The sequence below is a fragment of the Podarcis melisellensis genome (genome assembly GCF_964234715.1).
Source record: "Podarcis melisellensis genome assembly, chromosome: 7".
Taxonomy (NCBI): Eukaryota; Metazoa; Chordata; class Lepidosauria; order Squamata; family Lacertidae; genus Podarcis; species Podarcis melisellensis.
In genome coordinates, this window is record NC_138539.1 from 8,876,411 (window position 1) to 8,897,887 (window position 21,477).

Sequence of the window (21,477 nt, forward strand, 5' to 3'; positions counted from 1 at the left end):
GACAGATGGTAACATTTTGCTCACCTCTCTCCCTCGTTTCCAACACTCTCATATACTACACTTTCTGATTTATTTTGCTCAAAAAATAGGTTATAGGCTGCCAGAGTGCAGGCTACATTGTGTTAAATCAATATATAAAAATAGCCAGCATGCAAATCAATAGCGCACCTACTAATTGCTTGGATGTGGATATTTCTCCCTCACTTTTTCACACCAAAGGGTTTGTTTCTTTTAAGATTCTCGAGACATCTTCCCCCATTCATGCATTGGCTGAAACTGGAGGTTCCCCTGGATAAGCTTATCCTCCTGGGAATTCCCTTTACTTATCTTCCCAAATTTCTTTTAACCTCCCTTAGAATTCCAGCACATGTTTTGAATTCTCCCCAAATCCTCCTGAACATCTCCTTTCATTGAAATTCCATGGGCGAGATAAGTGAAGTCCACCCAATGAATTTTGGCTACACTCAAAATGACTTCAAGCATCTGCCTTTGAATTCTGTCCCAAAATGAAAATCTGGAAGTATCTCCACTATCACTAGCAAATGAAAATATCAGATGCACGGAAACACTATGTTGAAATTCACAAAATTCATGGTATTCGTGGCACAGCAAAAGTCTTATTGCATGAAGATAGTTTGTCAATGGCAGATCCTCCGCAATAAAGCAGCATTTTGTTATCTTCGTTGATGTGAAATTTGATACCAACCATTTACCTAGGTATGCAAGCTTCCCAGCATAGCTGGGTCTTGACCTATGGAACAGATTGTTCTTGCAGCATTTGCAAGTTGTGAGATAGTTTGAGGCCCTCCTCGACTCAACTTCAGAGGGAGGCTATAGAAATCTCAGCCAAGCCCTTTCCTGGGAGGCTGCTGTGTTGCAAACCTGGGTTGGATCTAGACACATCGAAGAAGCATTTCAATTAAACACGTTGCAAACTTTGTATGAGAAATCGGGTTAGCAGAAACGGAACTCCACAACGCCATCTGGTGTCACAGTGTTAGAATTCATAAACAATGCATATAAAGCATTTTTTCTTTGCTAGTGTAGCTGAGTCCCTGGAGTTTCCAACTCCTAGTTTCACTTCACCAGCACCCTTCCTCCTTTTTTTTTTTTTTTTTTTTGTTCCCTGGATTTCCAAGGGCAGCACAGCTAGCAGTGTCTCCTTGTTTGGTAACCTCAGACATTGCTTAGGATTGGACTAGATGACGCTTTGGGTTCCTTCCTACTCTGCAAGTCTGTGATTCTAAGACAACGTCTCTAGAGCTAATTTAGGCCTCATCTGCAGTGTGTACAGTATTTAAAGCAGCATCATGGCACCTTAAACCAGGCATAGGTAGACACGGCTCTCCAGAAGTTTTGGGACTACAACTCTCATCATCCCTAGTTAACAAGACCAGTGGTCAGGGATGATGAGAGTTGTAGCCCCAAAACATCTGGAGGACTGAGTTTGCCTTTGCCTGCCTTAAACAGTCATGGGTGCCACAAAGCAGCCTGGGAGCTGTGGTTCCTTACGGGTGCTGAGAATTGGTAGGAGACCTCCTGCATCTCCCTCACAGAGCTCAAATTCCCAGAGTTCCTTGGGAATAGGTATTTATTGTTCACCCACTCTGGGAATTGTATCCCTGTGTGGGAAATAGGGGTCTCTGAACAATTCTCAGTACCAGTGGGTTTTTCCCTGGGGTACTCAATGGTACGCAGTACTGGCACCCTTTATTCCCAATGTTAAAAGTGTTGAACTTACTTACTGTTGCGTACTGGTACCTTTTTGCCTGAAGGTGCAAGATCCGTGTTCAAATCTCCACTCACCAATAAAGGTTACTGTGCCATCTTTTGTTAAACCACCATCTCTTAGCCTGACATACTTCAAAGGGTTGTTCGGAGGATCTTATGGGATGTAATCCATTGGTACAGTCAAATGCAATATTCCTCCCCCTGCATGTGACCTGGGAGATGGGTGTGGCCCTGGCTGACTCCACAAAAGAGCCAAGACACGCAGCCATTGTCTCAGTTGCAGTCTTGATTCTTTGCAGTTTTGTCTTGTCATGTCTTGCTGATCTTTTGCTGGCATGCTGCTCTCCTGCAGCCATTTTGTTATCTTACTGTAATTTTGCTGTCTGCTGGCTCTCAGCCAGCAGCACATGAGTTCAGTCTCCCTATGAGATGAACTCACAAAGTTTCTTTATGTAACCACTAAGTAAAGCCTTTCCCTTCAGGGATCAAATCGTGAACTGGAATGTGAGTAAACCTTTTGATACTTTACTCAGAAAGACTCTTGTGTCTTTATTCTTTTAAAAGGGATTAAACACCAGGAAATAATCTTAACTAAGAGATTCAAACAAATCTGCAAACTAGATCCCAACTATACTGAGGGGAATTTGCTCTGCTACATCACTCACCAGCATGAGTGAAGGAAGGATAATACTTATTCAATATATCCTTTCCTACTTTCCTTAAAATTCCCACAGATCTAATGGGGAGAAGGACCGATAAATGCTGCCTTGAGGAGGCCTGCATGATGATACAGTGGTACCTTGGCTCCCAAGTGGCTTAGTTGTCAAACAAATTGGCTCCCAAATGCTGCCAACCCGGAAGTAAGTGTTCTGGTTTGCAAATGTTTTTTGGTAGCTGAATGTCTGACGCGGCTTTTGCTTGACTGCAGGAAGCTTCTGCAACCAAGTGGAAGCCGTGCCTTGGTTTTCGAACTGTTTTGGGAGTCAAACGGACTCCCGGAATGGATTAAGTTTGAGAACCAAGGTAACATTGTAATTTTAATGCCACCTTTAAAAAGATCAGGCCAAAGCCAATCTAGTTCAGTACATTGTCTTCCCAGCAGCTGACCACCATGGGGAAGCCAATAGACAGGACCCAAGTGCATTTCTTATGTTCCAATCAGAGTGAAAAGAGGGATGCGGGTGGCGCTGTGGGTTAAGCCACAGAGCCTAGGACATGCCAATCAGAAGGTCGGCGGTTCAAATCCCCGCAACAGGGTGAGCTCCCGTTGCTCGGTCCCTGCTCCTGCCAACCTAGCAGTTTGAAAGCACGTCAAAGTGCAAGTAGATAAATAGGTACCACTCCGGCGGGAAGGTAAACGGCATTTCCATGTGCTGCTCTGGTTCACCAGAAGTGGCTTATTCATGCTGGCCACATGGCCCGGAAGCTGTATGCTGGCTCCCTCGGCCAATAAAGCGAGATGAGCGCCGCAACCCCGGAGTCGGTCACGACTGGACCTAATGGTCAGGGTCCCTTTACCTTTACCTTTAATCAGAGTGAAAAGAGAGTTTTCTTAGTTCTCATGTATCCCATTTCATTTCATTTCCCTTGATTAAAAATAAATAGAGTTTTTGTATTTACCTCGATAGCTCCGGTTAAAACAACAACAAGCAGCAGATGCTGAAAATAGTTCCCTGGTGGAATGGAAATTAAAAACAGTGTTTGTATGTGTGTGGCCTGGTCATCCCACTCACCCCACTTGAAGTGTGTATGAAAGAGAGCTATCATCATTATCATTATTATTGTATCGGGAAGTTTTTAGTGGTTTTTAATGGTTGATGTTTTATTACGTTTTTATATGTGCTGGAAGCCAACCAGAGTGGCTGGGGAAACCCAGGCTGGATCTAGACACATAAAAAAAAGAATTGTTTCAGGAAAATGCATTGTAAACCTCATAGTGGGAAATCTCATTGGTGAAAGTCGGGACTCCACAGTGCTATCTGGTGTCACAGTGTTATAACGCATATAAAACGTTTTTTCTTTACTAATGTAGCTGAATCCCCAGCCAGATTGGCGGGGTATAAATAAAATACAGTCATACCTCCTGTTACATTTGCTTCATAAGACATTTTTTCAGGTTGCGTCCCGCGGTGACCCGGAAGTACCGGAAAGGGTTACTTCTGGGTTTCGCTGCTCGCGCATACATGCAAAATGACGTCATGTGCATGTGCAGAAGTGGCGAATTGCGACCTGCATGTGCGCAGATGCGCCGCTGCAGGTTGCGTTCTATACATGTTGTGAACGGGCCTCCGGAACAGATCCCGTTCGCAACCAGAGGTACCACTGTAATAATAATAATAATAATAATAATAATAATAAACACAATCAACATTCAGTCGTTGTGATTGCTTTCAGTCTTCAAATGACACAATTGATTACGTTTTACCTGCATTTTCACTCTGTTTCCTTTGCATTAAAATTAATAGGGCCAGAATAACATAATGGCAGGGCAGCTTAGGTAATTTACATAAATGATTGCGTAAATTATGTAAGTTATGTAATTTTGCCATAGCAAACAGCGAGATGAATAATGTAGCTCTGGGCAGAAGACAAACTGCAGCAGAATGGAAGCAGCACTGCATGCAATGAATACTGGGTGGGGTGGAATACAAACCCTTCTTACATCCCTAATTGAATGGGAGATACGTAGCCACTCCAGCAACATATCTCTATTTCCTCACATCCAGAAGCGCAAGAAGGGCTTTTACTCTTGCTAGGTTCTCACCAGTTCTGGAAGGCTCCTATGGAAGAGTCCCGTACACACAGAGACTTTGTGCCTGCCCATTAAGGAAAATAGGAAGCCCCGAACATATATTTTTTAGATGTCCGTTTTATGTTGAGATTTGTAGAGACACCATTGATCCTTTGCTGAAGAGGCCTGCTGATCTTTCAGATGTCTAAACTTAATTCTCTCCTCTTAGACAAAGATCACAAGACGACCTGGCTGGTAGCCAGATTCTGCACCCAGATGTGTAGGCACAGATCGTCCTCTAGAATAAAATAGCTTACTGGGGAAATGCTTTGGGGTGCCTCAGGGTCAATTTTTTATGGTAGCTGAAATCTCAGTTGTACGGGTCTATGTATATATCTCAGTTTTAACTCATGAGCTATTGCTGCAAACTTCTCCAATTGTATATTTTATCTTTATGAACACTGTTTTTATTGTGTTATGTTATGTGAGCTGGTCTTTGACTGTAATAAATTACCTATCTATCTATCATCCCTAATTGCAAGGGGAATGGGCTTGAGGATGCACCCAGAGCCTGCTTGTGGGCTTCCCATAGGCATCTGTTGGCCACTGTGAAGAAAGGACCTCTAGCCTGATCCATCAGGGCTCTTCTTGTATTTTTAGAATATGGATCGCAGGTGAAAGAGTCAGGGGGAAAGTTGGATGCAGACACATTCCAAGGGGTGTGTGTGTTTTTCCGGCTGCCTTGCCAGGGACATGTTATCTCAGAAACTGCTATCAATTTGTGCTCTGGGAAATGATCTCACAAGGCTGAGGGCTCGCTTGGAGATGTGCAAAAGCCTGGTGGCATTTCTGCATGGGAGCATTGGGAAATGTTTTGTTCCTCAATTGGCGAAGCTGTGCTGGATCCATTTGTTCCCGCTCCATCCATCCTGTATTGATTTCCTCCGGAACAGATGGCCCTCCTTGTTTTCCAAAGTGAAGTCAATGTAGCTGAGTGATAAAGCCAACATCGTGCCTGACTGAGAGCAATTTTTGAAATAATAATAATAAAGTAAAATCCAAGGCCATCTTGTACCTTCTACAAAGAACGAATATTTCTTTTTAAACAAAAAACCAAGCCTAAGACACTGCCATGCCGTTTTAGTTCCCACTCTCATTTTCTTCAGAATAAAATGCCTTTATTAGGGATGCTATCAAATTCCACCTGAGAAGCCGAATGCGGTGGAGTGGAAACATTTTTCGGACACAGACCAGGTTGGGGGGCCCTAATGTAGTATCACAGAGTGCTGCGACTAAGGAGTTTGGCCCAGATGCCCTTCTTCTCCATCATACCTGGAGACAACATACCTGAAGACAAAAGTCCAAGGGATTATGGGAGGCAGGGCCGGTCCACCTATGAGGTAATGTGAGATGCCTGCCTCAGGCAGTACACTCCACAGGAGCAACAGATCCCAATGTAGATCTGTATATTTATTTATTTATTTATTTATTTATTCATTCATTCATTCCCATTCCTGATGTAGAGATCTTCATTCACACCATCTTTCCTGGTGCGGTAATTTCCAAATGGAATTCTTGCTTCATATAACGAACATGGGGGAACCATAGTCTTTCAAATTGCTCTCCCCCCCCCGCCTTTGTCCAACCTCTTAATTTCACTAACTCTGTAATTTAGTTGAATATTAAAAGCCACTTTGTGAAGGTTTCCACTCCTTGGCTTTGAAAAGTGGTTGCCTGACGCCTTCGTTATATATTTTTAGGCATTCCTCTTCAACCAGGCCTTTGGCTGATTAATATTTGACAGCCTTTTAAATGTTTCTGTGGGAAGGGGGATTATTGTTTTGCTGTTTTGTTTTAATGATTTACTTGTTTTTATCCTGTGTTTTGTTCTGTGAACACCCTGAGATCTTATGATGAAGGGTGGTATATAAATCATCATCACCACCACCATCATCGATATCAACAGGAGGAGGAGGAGGAGGAGGAGGAGGAGGAGGAGGAAGAAGAAGAAGAGGAAGAAGAAGAGGAAGAGGAAGAAGAAGAAGCCATAAAATGTCTTGGCTCATCTCATAGTTGATCTTGTCACTAAATTGTACCTCCTGCGGAAGCTCCTTAAGGCTCTATCCAGCTTAGGTCCTCATCCCGCAAGGCTATGCATTTCTGCTGCTAATGATCCAGCTCTGAGTGCTACAGATGACTGGGTCCCCATGTGGTTTAAGCCACCACATGGGCACATTTTTTAAGCACCCACTGCATTCTAAGTGGCCACCCATTGTCACCAGAAAAAAGCCTACAAACAAATAGGTGAGCTATCCAGTTACACATCTATCGAATAACATCCCACGGTTTAAGGAATGATGATAAGCCCTTTGAGCATCTAAACTATCTCAAATCTCCGAGTCTGCTGCCGCAATCCCTCTACTAGTTATCTAATCCTTTCTCTGAGTCTCATTTGATGATTGACTTTTCTAACTATCCATCTCCTGGGTAGCTCATTTTGATGCCTGATCTCATTTTCATCTCCTTCACAGTGTGTGTTTGCATTGAGCTGCCCACAAGTGGAAATTTTAAAAAAAGAACAAAGTGTGGGGAATGAAGAGCTAAGCTACAGCTTTCGGTTGCCCCCATGGACAGTCCATGACAGGTGTGCTGGGTTGTTGTTTTTTAGATTCAGTCCCCATCACAAGCATTCTGTTTCTCCCATGGTTGCAGAACACCTACAAATCATCACAATACATGGCATATATTTGATAATACAACTTTGATGGCAGAAAGTGAGGAGGAATTAAAGAACTTCTTAATGAGGGTGAAAGAGGAGAGCTCAAAATATGATATGAACCTGAACATAAAAAAAAACTAAGATCATGGTCACTGGTCCCATCAGCTCCTGGCAAATAGAAGGGGAAGAAATGGTGGCAGTGAGAATTTTTACTTTCTTGGGCTCCATGATCACTGCAGATGGTGATAGCAGTCACAAAATTAAAGACGCCTGCTTCTTGAGAGAAAAGTGATGACAAACCTAGACAGCATCTTAAAAAGCAGAGACATAACCTTGCCGACAAAGGTCCATATAAATAAAGCTATGGTTTTCCCAGTAGTGATGTATGGAAGTGAGAGCTGGACCATAAAGAAGCCTGATCGACAAAGAATGGATGCTTTTGAGTTATGGTGCTGGAGGAGACTCTTGAGAGTCCCATGGACTGCAAGAAGATCAAACCAAGGAGAAGGGGGTGACAGAAGACAAGATGGTTGGACAGTGTTCTCAAAGCTACTAACATGAGTTTGACAAAACTGAAGGAGGCAGTGGAAGACAGGAGTACCTGGCATGCTCTGGTCCATGGGGTCACGAAAAGTCGGACATGACTAAATGTCTAAACAACAACACAGTCATGGAAAGGTATAGCAATACCTAAATTTAGGCTATGTGATTGGTGGGCCATATCTAACCTCTGGATTGCTTCTTTGACATGTTGTACTTCTCCAGACTCCATATCAAAACCTGACGTCCATAAACTGACTGGGTTGAAGAATTCACACTGATTCTGTAGCCTAACCTACAGCTTCCCCAGACTGACCCTCATTCCCCTCTTCCAGGGTGTGAACAAGGATCTAAACACACAAACACATACACCATGTGCATGATAGATACAGTAAGTAAATAAGCTTCCATGATATGCTCATCTCTCTCTCTCTCCCCACCCAACCTCCCCCATTTCCTTCCCAACTCTAGAAGTCGATTGGATCCTACTGCTTTCTGCTTTACTTCCCTATCTGCCTAGCCACCTTTTTGTTCACCTTGAAGATTCTCCCGGAAACCAAGAAGAGGACCTTTGTGGATAGCAAGAGAATCATGTTGCTGCGGTCAGTCAAGGAGGTCGCAGCTGCAGTGGTTGATGTGACAATACCCTGCAACTTGATGCCCTCTGCAATTCTTTTATATCCCTACCAGTCTTTGTTGAGGAAGTGCTTCGATGCCGGTTGGAAACTACTAAAGAGTGAAGATATTTATTTATTTATCATTCAAACAGGTACTGTTTTTGCCCAAGGATAATTTTACTGTCATTAAAGGGAGAATGTGGGAGCCAGGAGGGTGGAGGGTCCCTTTCACAAACTTTTCCTTTAAATACATTATACCAGGTCAGACCATCAAGTTCAGTACTGTCTAACTGACAGCAACTTTCTGGGGTTTAAGGTAGGAGATATTCCCAGCATTCCCTACCTAGAGATGCTGAGGATTGAACCATAGATCTTTTGCATGCTCATACAGCAGTGCCCCCTGATTCAAATGTAACAGTGATCTGTTGCCTTTCCCTCTGTGCTTCAAAGAGCATCAGGGATTGGCCCACATTTAATTGGTGGACATTTATACTGCCAGAACATGCATACAGAATAAACACACAACTCCTCAGTTTACTAGTTTATTTTTTTTCTTCAACGTTATTGTGTTGCTTAAAATTGTTCTATGCAGTTTATTGTTTGCTTTTTAAGCATGGAATCCAACTCCTGCATTCTTTTATTATCCTGTAGGTTTTATATAAAACTTCACTTTTTCTCTAAAATATTCAAGGCAGCATCCTGTAATGACGATCCATGTTAGATATCAGTGATCAAATACGGAATGTTAGATACTGAATATGGGCAAAGATGAAAGTGTAAATATTAGATGTCAATTTGATTTTTTCTGATTCCTTGGAATCAATGGCAGTGAATTCTTGGAGGATTTAAAGAGGCAGATTCTCTGCTCCTCTCTAGCCTACTTGCTGTTATCATCAGAAATATCTGATATATCCCCTTTTGTCTGAATGATTATGATTTCATTGTCTCCCTAAATTCTTTGTTAAAGGTCGCTTTTGGAGTTCTGTTCTCCTAGGAAAGAGAAAGAATAAGAGAGAGAGAGAGAGAGAGAGTATTTTTAGCTAGCCATGGTGATAAACATGGGTTTGGAGTCACAGGGATGTAGCCTACCCTACTCAGAGTAGACCCATTAACATTAATGGAGATGCCTAATTTAGGTTAATTACTCTTCTTCGTTTGCAATCACTCGTGGCTGAGTAAGATTGTCTTCCATAAACACAGTTTTAACAATGAGTCCCTAAGTGACTGTGGAGGCCTATTCAGGATCCATGCATCCTTCCACAGTGGGGACATTGGTTTCCAGGTAGGAGTTGATCACAGTGTGGATTTGCCAAGCTGGCCAGGACTGATGTAAGTTGGGGTTCAGCACCATCAGGGGGTGGTGGGTTCCCCATCCAGTGCCGGATTTACGCATAAGTTAAACAAGCTGTAGCTTAGGGCCCCACTTTCTTGCCCCCCCCCAAAAAAAATAAAGAAAAAAATCTGGATGTACATTTCCAAAATATAAGATAAAAAACCCAAATAAAATAAAAGCTACATACAGCAACGGTGTTTTGTGTTGTGTTGTGTTGTGTTGTGTTGTGTACTATTATGTAAGTAATGGGCATCACCTGCTAGTCTGCAACCTAAAATATCACTGGTTTGCTCATTTCTGTATATACAGTGCCTACATTCTGCATGTGCAAATGGCTTTAGATACCTATTAAGTCTATAAATTACCATATAGCATATATTCAACAAAAAAAGCGACAATTTGTTGTTGACAAAGGACAGCGGAACATATAAAGGGCTCCATTAACTTCAGTAGCTTAGGGCCTCATCAAACCTAAACCCAGCCCTGTCCTCATCCTAGCCATGGCAGAAAAAGGGGCTACTGCTGTAATAAATAACAAATAAACAAAAGACTGCTCAATGACAAACACTTCCGTAGTATTTTAAGAAATGCTTATTAAAATCGTTTGTCGGGAAAATGCAATAAATAACTTGAAAAGTAGGAATACAGTGGTACCTCTAGATGCGAACGGGATCCGTTCCAGAGCCCCGTTCCAGATCCGTCCGTAACCAGCGACGGCATGTCTGCGCATGCATGTGTCGCTTTTCGCCGCTTCTGCACATGCGCGTGACATCATTTTGAGCGTCTGTGCATGCGCAAGCGGCAAAACCCAGAAGTAATGCACTCCGTTACTTTCATGTTGCCGCGGAGCGCAACTCGAACATGCTCATCCTGAAGTGCATTCAACCCGAGGTATGACTGTATCTGGATTCAATTTTTCCCTTTTTCTTGTACAGTGGTACCGCGGGTTAAGTACTTAATTCGTTCCGGAGGTCCGTACTTAACCTGAAACTGTTCTTAACCTGAAGCACCACTTTAGCTAATGGGGCCTCCTGCTGCCGCTGCACCGCCCTGCACGATTTCTGTTCTTATCCTGAAGCAAAGTTCTTAACCTGAGGTACTATTTCTGGGTTAGCGGAGTCTGTAACCTGAAGCGTATGTAACCTGAAGCGTATTTAACCCGAGGTACCACTGTATTGTCTTACAGTGGTTACTTTCCTTCATACCTCAGCATCCCCAAACCATCTACAGTGGTGCCCCGCAAGACGAAATTAATTCGTTCCGCAATTTTTGTCGTCTAGCGAATTTTTCGTCTTGCGAAGCACGAAATCCCATAGGAATGCATTGAAAATCAATTAATGCGTTCCTATGGTCAAAAAAGGTCTAAACAAAGCCAAATTTGGTACAACAACAGTTTATTAACTGCTCTTTAAAGTCACACTTACTGTAAAGAGCAGTTCAAAAACTGAAGGGAAAATAAATTAACTTTATAAACAAAACATGTCTTTGTTTTTAGACGTCGCGAGACGTTTTCGTCTTGCGAAGCAAGCCCATAGGGGAAATTCGTCTTGCGAGGCAAATCGAAAACGGAAAAACCTTTCGTCTAGCGAGTTTTTTGTCTTGCGAGGCATTCGTCTTGCGAGGTACCACTGTACTGTTATAGGTTTGGGGAGGGACCCCACTAAACCCAATAAATTAAGAAATGGTAGGATTTTGATTGTTTCAGATGTGAAGGAGAAATACAAGCTGCTGAGGAATCCCTTGGCTAGCCTACGCAAAATGGCATAGCCAGCTAGGGCTGTTAAGAAACAATACAGAGTCACTGAGGGCCATTGCCAATGCAGAAAACTGCCTTACCCCACCCCACCCCCACCCTGAGACTGAAGTTTTGGAAGGTTGCCAAGGTAACTGGATGTGATGTCACAGGAGGAGTTTGGGGTCTTTGGCAGGAAGCTTGCAATAGCTGAGAAAAGGCCAGAACAGTCTTGGCTGGCTGGCTAAAGGCAGGCAGGGAGAAATCCCTTGAAGTCCACTTCTGCACTGCTGTGTGGAACAAGCCCCTCTTTGAGATGACCATGCTGTAAGATCTGGACTCCCTCCATCTGAACTCAGGTGTAAATATGGGAATAAATCATATTTGTTAAAGGTAAGGCAGCTTCCGCCATCTCTTCCATTCTCCAAAGAAGTACAGACCCTGGTTGAGGACCAAGACCACTGGAATCCCATGGATGCCTTGGGATTGGCATGGCCTTAGCTTTCCTTCAAAAAAAGGCGAGAAAGAAGTAGTTCTAACTAGGGGTCTGCCTGGCAAAATAATGTTTCAAGGAGTGGGAGAAAATGAGCAGTATGAGACGTGTCAGCTTGGCTGTGGCGTGTGAACACACACACACACACAACCCTGAGTGTGACCTTAACTTTCAGACACTGGCTCTCATCAGCCAGGGCAGCCGGGGATGACAAGCAATCCTGTTTTGATGTATGCGCTGCACGCTTGGTGGTCTGGATACGGCCCATTTTACTTTGCAATGAAGCAAGTGGCCCTGAACATATACATGCTCATTTCTGGTAATTGCTTTTTTCTGTGCCTCATGATGCCGGAACGAGGTACTTGGGGTGGTTTGCTTCCCTTTGTTTCCTGTTGAAATGTTTGTGGCGCATACCTGGAAGGTCCTTTTACTATCTTTGTAAATCTTGGGGTGGCAGGAATCTTGTTTTGACTTAGGGCATGGGTAGGCAAACTAAGGCCTGGGGGCCGGATCCGGCCCAATAACCTTCTAAATCCAGCCTGCGGACGGTCTGGGAATCAGCGTGTTTTTGTGAGTAGAATGTGTTCTTTTATTTAAAATGCATCTCTGGGTTATTTGTGGGGCATAGGAATTCGTTCATTATTTTTTCCAAAAGATAGTCCAACCCCCACAAGGTCTGAGGGAAAGTGGACCAGCCCCCTGCTGAAAAAGTTTGCTGACTCCTGACTTAGGGCCTCTTCCCAGTTTTGGTAGAAGAAATCGATTATTTTATTGTTTGCGCATTGGGATAGGAACATAAGAAGACCCCTACTGGATCAGGCAGAAGACCCATCTAGTCTACAACCCTGTTCTCACCAGATGCAATGATGAAAGAGTGTTCTTGTTTGTCTATGAGGCAACTTGCTAGGTGAAACCTTTAACGTTTCCTTCAGCGCCGGTCTTTAAGACATCACTTTGTAATTGATTAAGCTGTTGAAATGCCTTGATGAGCAAAAGTTAATGTGCTTGCGTTCTGAATGCAAACAATTTCACATGAATCAAACTCAAATGTCTGCATCATTAAGAATGAAATAAATGAAGCTTGGTGGAGCCATATTTTGTACAAATATTTAGATTGAGTTATAACAGATCTAGCTATTTGTTAATGGGGATTAATCCCAGCATTCTGTAGTTTACGCAACTGCAAAACTTCATCCACTGCACAACAGAGGTCTGTGCGGGTATTAGAAAGTCCAATTTGCTTCCAGATCTCCACTATAAACATTGAGAAATAAGGACACATGTCATCAGTTTATTTGATAATTTGCACATACACAAACACACAATGTTTAATCTCCAGTAGGCGTGTGTGTAATGGGACAGAGTTCTTCTTCTTTGGCGATCACTTGTAGCCGAGTAAGATTGTCTTCCATAAACACGGTTTTAACAATGAGTCCATAAGTGACTGTGGAGGCCAATTCTGGATCCACACGTCCTTCCACAGTGGGGACATTGGTTTCTGGGTGGGAGTTGATCACGGTGTGAATTTGCCAAGTGTGCCTTCCTCTTAGCATGTTTCTCCCTTGCGTCCTGAGCGTCTTCAAAGCCTATGACACTTTTGGTAAAGGCTGTTCTCCAACTGGAGCGCTCGCAGGCAAGTGTTTCCCAGTTGTCAATGTTTATACTACATTTTTAAAGATTTGCCTTGAGACAGTCTTTGAACCTCTTTTGTTGACCACCAGCATTACACTTTCCATTTTTAAGTTCGGAAAAGAGTAATTGCTTTGGAAGACGATCATCAGTCATCTGCAAAACATGACCAGTCCAACAAAGTTGATGTTGAAGAATCATTGCTCCTCACCCAACACTGGTGTCATTGCTGCTTTCCTTGACATGATTGGGGCAGGGCAGTAGTAAAGTTGGGGTTCTCTGGTTGCATCAGTGGGACCACCTCCACTAATCTAGTGCTCCTGCCTTTGCATTATGGTAGACCATGACTTCACCATCTCTCCCCCCCCCATCAGACTTTACATTGGAAGTGCCCAAGGTGAGCTCTCTCTGTTTCTCTCTTATCTCTCTTATTCTGTAAAACAGTCCCAAAAGTAAAAATGCCGAAACATGCCCAGCTCCTACTTAAATGGTGCCCAAACAAAAGTGTGCCACCTTGACTTCTGTTATTCTGGGCACCTTTGCCTCTCAATGTCTGTGCGAACTCCACTAGGCTTACTAGTAGTGATGGGTAGCCACTTTCACTCATGGGGTCAGAACACTGGGGCTAGTTCCCAGTGTGAGGGCGCAGAGGGAAGCAGCACGCTCTAGGTCAGCACATTTTATGGTTCAAGTCCTGGCCCATGGCAGATAACATAGACCAATACATGTGGTCAGGTTCTGAAAGGCAGCAATGCAAGCAAAGGAAGTTGGGGTGGAATTTGGCATGGTTTGACAACTTACTTAGACTGGGAACTGAACCCCCTAAGCAGCAATTATGTAAGACCAAGAGTGTCCCTATCAGCTCCCCAAATCACCTGAAGGGGACTGGGCTGACAAGCAACCTCAGTCAATCAGGGATCACACAAGCACTGTAATGATCTCAAGCTGCCGATCAGGCGGTCATATCTGCCAAATCAGAGTAAGGGCAAGAAGTCAACCCGTCACTCCAAATAGACTGCCTGGTGGTCCCACATCCTCAGTCAGATTTGAAGTCAGCTCAGAGTGAAGGCAGTGATTTCTTCTTATCTCATTCCGAATAGGCAAATGACTTTGTCCCATGTTGTGCCCCCTCTGTCAAAACAGCAATCAACCTGGGGGGGTTGTATTTCATAAGGGGGAGGTTTTTCTTTTGCAAAATGCACCCTTCCATTTCAGTTAAAATCCAATTTATGCATGGTCTCATCTTCCAGTTGTGGAACTCCCTTCTCCTGCATATTTAGTATCGAAGCATTGGTACCTTTCAGAAGAATTGCATGGTTTTTCTGCCTTTGAAGTGGGGAGAGGATTTCGGGACTACATCAGGAAAAGGTGAATGAAGTTTGATTTGAAGGTATTTGATTCTGTTTTGCTAGTTTTGTTTGTTATTCTTTGCTTCCGTTACCTGCCACCTGTATGCTATAAATCCAAATAAAAATATTGGAGAAACGGAAAACGTGATGTCTTCTTGCGTGCTTCATTCAGGAGGAGAGCCACAGAGAGTGGTGGGTGAATCAATGATGGAAAATCCCTCAATTTCACGAAGCAATCTGTTTCCCTATAAAAACAAACCCTGGCAGTGAAGGAAATGTTAGTGACTGTAGGAAGTCACTGAAAATCTGTGCTGTGCCAGACACAGAATAGGAGATCTGCTGCCAAAGACAAGATGTTCAAAAAAGGACATGATGTGGGGAGATATGATGTGTGTGTGTCAGCCCCATTCCAACAGCAAAACATCTCCTGCTTAAAACTTTCATTTTTAATTTTTTAAAAGAATTTTTCAGAACACTGAAGCAAACACCCAACTGTGTATCCCATTTCTCATATGAAGCTACAAAGGTAACTTTGCTTGGGAAGTATGGGGCACAGGAAACTGTGGTCATATAATTGGTCTATCTAACTTAGTGTTGTCTACTATACCCTGACGGGCAGCACCTCTCCAAAATTTCAGGCACAGGACAATTTCAACTGGAAATGCTGGGGACTGAACTTGAGACCTACTACTGAAACACTGGAGAATTGCTGCCAGTCTGCATAGACAATGCTGGGCCAGGCATACAAAAGATGAACAGATTAGAATCATAGAATAGAATCATAGAATCATAGAGTTGGAAGAGACCACAAGGGCCATCGAGTCCAACCCCCTGCCAAGCAGGAAACACCATCAGAGTACTCCTGACATATGGTTGTCAAGCCTCTGCTTAAAGACCTCCAAAGAAGGAGACTCCACCACACTCCTTGGCAGCAAATTCCGCTGTCAAACAGCTCTTACTGTCAGGAAGTTCTTCCTAATGTTTAGGTGGAATCTTCTTTCTTGTAGTTTGGATCCATTGCTCCGTGTCCGCTTCTCTGGAGCAGCAGAAAACCACCTTTCTCCCTCCTCTATGTGACATCCTTTTATATATTTGAACATGGCTATCATATCACCCCTTAACCTCCTCTTCTCCAGGCTAAACATGCCCAGCTCCCTTAGCCGTTCCTCATAAGGCATCGTTTCCAGGCCTTTGACCATTTTGGTTGCCCTCCTCTGGACACGTTCCAGTTTGTCAGTGTCCTTCTTGAACTGTGGTGCCCAGAACTGGACACAGTACTCCAGGTGAGGTCTGACCAGAGCAGAATACAGTGGCACTATTACTTCCCTTGATCTAGATGCTATACTCCTATTGATGCAGCCCAGAATTGCATTGGCTTTTTCAGCTGCCGCGTCACACTGTTGGCTCATGTCAAGTTTGTTGTCAACCAAGACTCCTAGATCCTTTTCACATGTACTGCTCTCAAGCCAGGTGTCACCCATCTTGTATTTGTGCCTCTCATTTTTTTTTTTTTTTTTTTGCCCAAGTGCAATACCTGACATTTCTCCCTGTTAAAATTCATCTTGTTTGTTTTGGCCCAGTTCTCTAATCTGTCAAGGTCGTTTTGAAGTGTGATCCTGTCCTCTGGGGTGTTAGCCACCCCTCCCAGATTAAATCTGTGATGACACACTGGTCAAGGGATTTGGGCGCTAGGGATGCGGATGGCGCTGTGGATTAAACCACAGAGCCTAGGACTTGCCGATCAGAAGGTCGGCGGTTCGAATCCCCGTTATGGGGTGAGCTCCCGTTGCTCAATCCCAGCCCCTGCCAACCTAGCAGTTTGAAAGCACATCAAAGTGCAAGTAGATAAATAGGTACCACTCCGGCAGGAAGGTAAACAGTGTTTCCGTGCACTGCTCTGGTTTGTCAGAAGCGGCTTAGTCATGCTGGCCACATGACCCGGAAGCTGTACGCCGGCTCCCTCGGCCAATAAAGCAAGATGAGCGCCACAACCCCAGAGTCGTCCACGACTGGACCTAATGGTCAGCGGTCCCTTTACCTTTACCTTATTCAGCTTTCATATTGAGAAAGGTTATGGAAAACAGCACATTGTATGCTGAAAGAAAATTATATGGAAATGATGTACCAGTGGTATTTGACTCCTAGTAAGCTAGCAAAAGGGATCTAAACCACAGAGCCTAGGGCTTGCCGATCAGAAGGTTGGCAGTTCACATCCCTGCGACAGGGTGAGCTCCCATTGCTCGGTCCCAGCTCCTGCTAACCTAGCAGTTCGAAAACATGTCAAGTGCAGGTAAATAAATAGGTACCGCTCCAGTGGGAAGGTAAATGGTGTTACCGTGTGCTGCTCTGGCTTCCCAGAAGCAGCTTAGTCATGCTGGCCACATGACCCAGAAGCTGTCTGAGGACAAACACTGGGTCCCTCAGCCTATAGAGCGAGATGAGCGCGCAACCCTAACGGTCAGGGGTACCTTTACCTTTAAGCTAGCGAAAATGTATAAAACAAATATGGATACCTGCTGGAAATGTAAAGAAAAAGAAGGTGTCTTTTATCATATGTGGTGCTCATGTAAGGCAATAAAAGCTTTCTGGGAAATGATATATAATGAACTGAAAAAAATGTTAAAAATAACTTTTGTAAAAAAAAAAAAAGCAGCACCAGAAGCGTTTTTTATTAGTAATTGTAGGTACCAACATCCCAAAGGAGCAGAAAAGACTTAATATGTATCTGACAACAGCAGCACAGATGCTACTAGCCCAGAGACGGAAAGAAAAAAGACTCCCTACCAGAGAGGAATGGCAAACCAAGCTGTTAGGTTACGCCAAAATTGACTGGAAAGCTCAGCAACCAAGAAGACAAAAACTTCAAGAAAGAATGGTGGCGGGGGGATATAATTTGTTTAGGAGGACACTGTCGTCAGGATTTTAATTTCACTTGTAATGTAACAAACACTATGGACAATATGGACAGATACAAAATATAGATTACGAAATCATATGCAGTTGAAAATGTTGACAATAGGACTCATGGAAGGTATGGTGGGAAGTCTGGAGATTCAGAGAAATCTCTTTATACGGATATGCATTTGGTATTGTTATAAATTTATATCTGTAAAATAAAATTTAAAAAGATTATTATTATTTTTTTAAAGATAATGCTGGGCCAGATCAAACAACATTCTGACTCAATATAAGACAGCTCCCTATGTTCCTATGGGGCCTTCTTTTGGGGGGGGGGGCAAATGATATTTGCTTCCTTGTTTAGAGTAATATTTTCTTTAAATGTCATGCATGCCCCTTTCCCCTTCTCCAGACATGATGGGAATACAGTGGTACCCTGGGTTACATACGCTTCAGGTTACATACGCTTCAGGTTACACACTCCGCTAACCCAGAAACTGTGCTTCAGGTTAAGAACTTTGCTTCAGGATAAGAACAGAAATCGGGCTCTGGCAGCGCAGTGGCAGTGGGAGGCCCCATTAGCTTAAGTGGTGCTTCAGGTTAAGAACAGTTTCAGGTTAAGACGGACCTCCAGAATGAATTAAGTATTTAACCTGAGGTACCACTGTAGCTATCCCTACTGCTGCAGGTTCACAGCCCAGTCGTCTGTTTAAAGATCTTCTACAAAGCCATCTAATACAAATATGTGACTTATTATTCCTCTCTCCAGCTCAGGTGGGGCTCATCACCCACAACCATAAAATTTCATTTGGTGGCTGGAGCATTCTGGCTGAAGAGCAATCCTATCTATCCTTCTGTCTGTCTGTCTACCTAACTATCACCTGCTTCTCCTCCTTCTTGGTATATGTTTAATTTTAGACTTTTGTTCATCACCTAACCTAATGCTTCTATGATCCATCCAGACTCCAATAGGCAGTCTTGAGTTTGATGTAGGCAAACCAAGGTAATCTCCTTTGTTTTAAACAAGACATCTCTCAGCATGAGTTCCTATCTCAGCTTTCTATTCATTATTTTCATCATAATTATTTGTTGCAGTAATATATATATACCTCCAGTTCAAGAGAGTGGGTGGCCACATGAAACTCTTTGCTGCCTTCCTTCTGAAATCTGTATTTATCAAACTAGGTTACCCTGCACTTAAGTGGTGATTTATTTAACAGAGAACTCAGAGGGGTGCCTTGAAGCAGAGAAGGGGGAAACTGGCAGAGTGACCACCATCAGTTTGATGAGAAAAAGCATAACAAAGAAATGGAAACATCAAAAAATGGTAGAGAAGTTAGATCAACCTTCTGGAAAATTGTGGGTGTCAGCTGATCCATTCTGAGCCTGACAGGTGTTCAATATCTTGATTTACTTAGAAGGGAAGCTTTTTGCACAAGCTTTTTGCACACTCTTCAAGCTGGCTCTCAAATTTCTCTTGTAATCTAAAGACATGTATCCATTCTTTCACAAGTTGCACAGTGACCAGCCATTGAAAAAGGCACAGATTAGCCTGGGAAGTTGAGGAAATGAGACTTCAGGCAGCAAGGCTGAGAACCACCCACTGGCCTAGACAACTTATTTCTCTGCCACTATAACAACCTCCAGCAGAGTTCTTCTGAGCAATGAAAGGGTTTGTGGGATCTGCCCAGGGAGAGGCGTTGATGCTTCCCTAGGTAACCTCCTGTGCAAAGTTTGCTAGGCACTTTGTTATATCATGCAAAATCCTTCAGAATTAGATGTTACAGTTCTCACAGTTTCAGTGGAGATATCCAGAGAACCACCAGGAGCACGACTGTTGAATCAGTTTCAGCTATTGTGACCTGATGGCATGGGCAAGTTGCTTGAAGGGATCTGTTATGTACTGAGTTGAATAGGATTCAAACTGCAGCAGTCTGATTGGTCCTAGAACAATAGGATCCAAAAGGCAGCAGTCTGATTGGTCCTAGAATAATGCAGCAGTATGATTGGTCGGCAGGAGCCACCCAATCCAGCTCCAGATAGAAGTGAATCCACAACCTGATTGGCCTACAGAAGAATTCCGGAATTAGCCAATCACGTGCAGCCCATTGTGTAAATAATGTATATAAAGCAGATACTTTGAGGGGACTTCCATTCCCTCCTCACCACTATGAGTTGAATAAAGAGCATGAAATCCACTCTCGACTCTGAGTATATTTCAGGATCCAACCCACAACAAGTCTCTACAACTCTTGCCTAAGTCTTGGCTAACTCTTGGCTAAGGGCAGCAAGTTGAGAGAGACTGACTGACTGCATCTAGGAAATGATTCATGCCTCGTTGCAGGAGAGGGAGGCAGCAGCATCGTTGAAGAAGATTGTGATTCATCCCCTCCTTAAGGAGACATCCTTGAGCTCAGAAACACTACACCTCAGTTGCCAATATTCCCCTCTTTGGCAAGATGCTTGAGAAGCTGGCAGTGGGACTGCTTAAAATGTACTTGGAATAAACCAGTTGGCTAGACCCATTTCAATCTACCTTCAGGCCTGGTTCTGAGACTCAAATTGCTGGCACTATGGTCTAAACCACAGTGGGTTTGCTGATCAGAAGGTCGGAAGTTTGAATCCCCGCAACGGGGTGAGCCCCCATTGCTCTGTCCCAGCTTCTGCCAACCTAGCTTTTGCTTGTGCCTTCTTGCTCCGACATGAAAGGGGGAAGACATGTTTTTTTCCTTTGTCCTGATGTATGCTGAATAAACTGCTTGTACATACACTTTACATATGCCTCTATCTGCCCTTCCATTGTGAAGAGTTTGTTTACTCTGCTGGCTGGCTTGCTCAGCCTCTGAAAGGCTTCTGAAGCTCTGAGTCGCAGTTTTGATGCAGATCCAAGGACTGGAGTTCGACCAGCAACCGGCCGGTGGGCTGGAGCCAGCTGGGGGCCTGCCAATTGCCCCGTTCCCTCGGACGCACCCCAACAACGTGGAGGGTGCCCTCCCAAGTGCGGGATACCCTATGGCTGGCATTCGGCACTCCACCCACCCGCAACTCCCAAGCATCCCCCTGTAGCGTTTGCCTCCTAGGTGGGTCATAAGGAAAGGGTTAAAATGGGTGTGATGTGATTGGCCAGTGGGAATGCAAGAGAGGAGTAAAAGTGAGAGTGGGAGGTTTTGAAAGTCAGTTGAGGTTTGGGAGTTGAAGAAGGAAGAGGGAGGAATAGGCAGTGGGTTGATAGAGTTGTATTGTGAGAGAGTGAGAGGAATTGTCAGGTGGAGTCAGATAGATAATTGGGAATAATCAGTTTGAAGTTGTTAGGAACTAAGATCTAAGAAACTGACAAGAAAAATTAACTGAAACCATAAGCTTGTTCCTGCATTTAAAAATAAACTTGATTATTTGTTAATGTTAACAACTGACTGGACTTAGTGTGTCCCCGTGAGATATGGGGTGGTGGCAGCAGAAAAAGCAATCGCAGTGGTGGCACAGGGTCAATAGACCGTTAAACGGCCGGGGGCCCTGTGTGTGATCGCCACACCCCCAAGCTGTGAAAGCGAGGGGGAGGGGGGAATGCCGCTGGCAAAGCGACACAGCTCTCCCCCCTTACCCCAATGGCTCGGGGTAGGCTTGGGAGTCGCGGGCAGGCAGCACACTGAATGTCACCCCCCCTCAGCAAGGGTGCCCGGGTCGGACTGCCCCCACCGCCTCCCC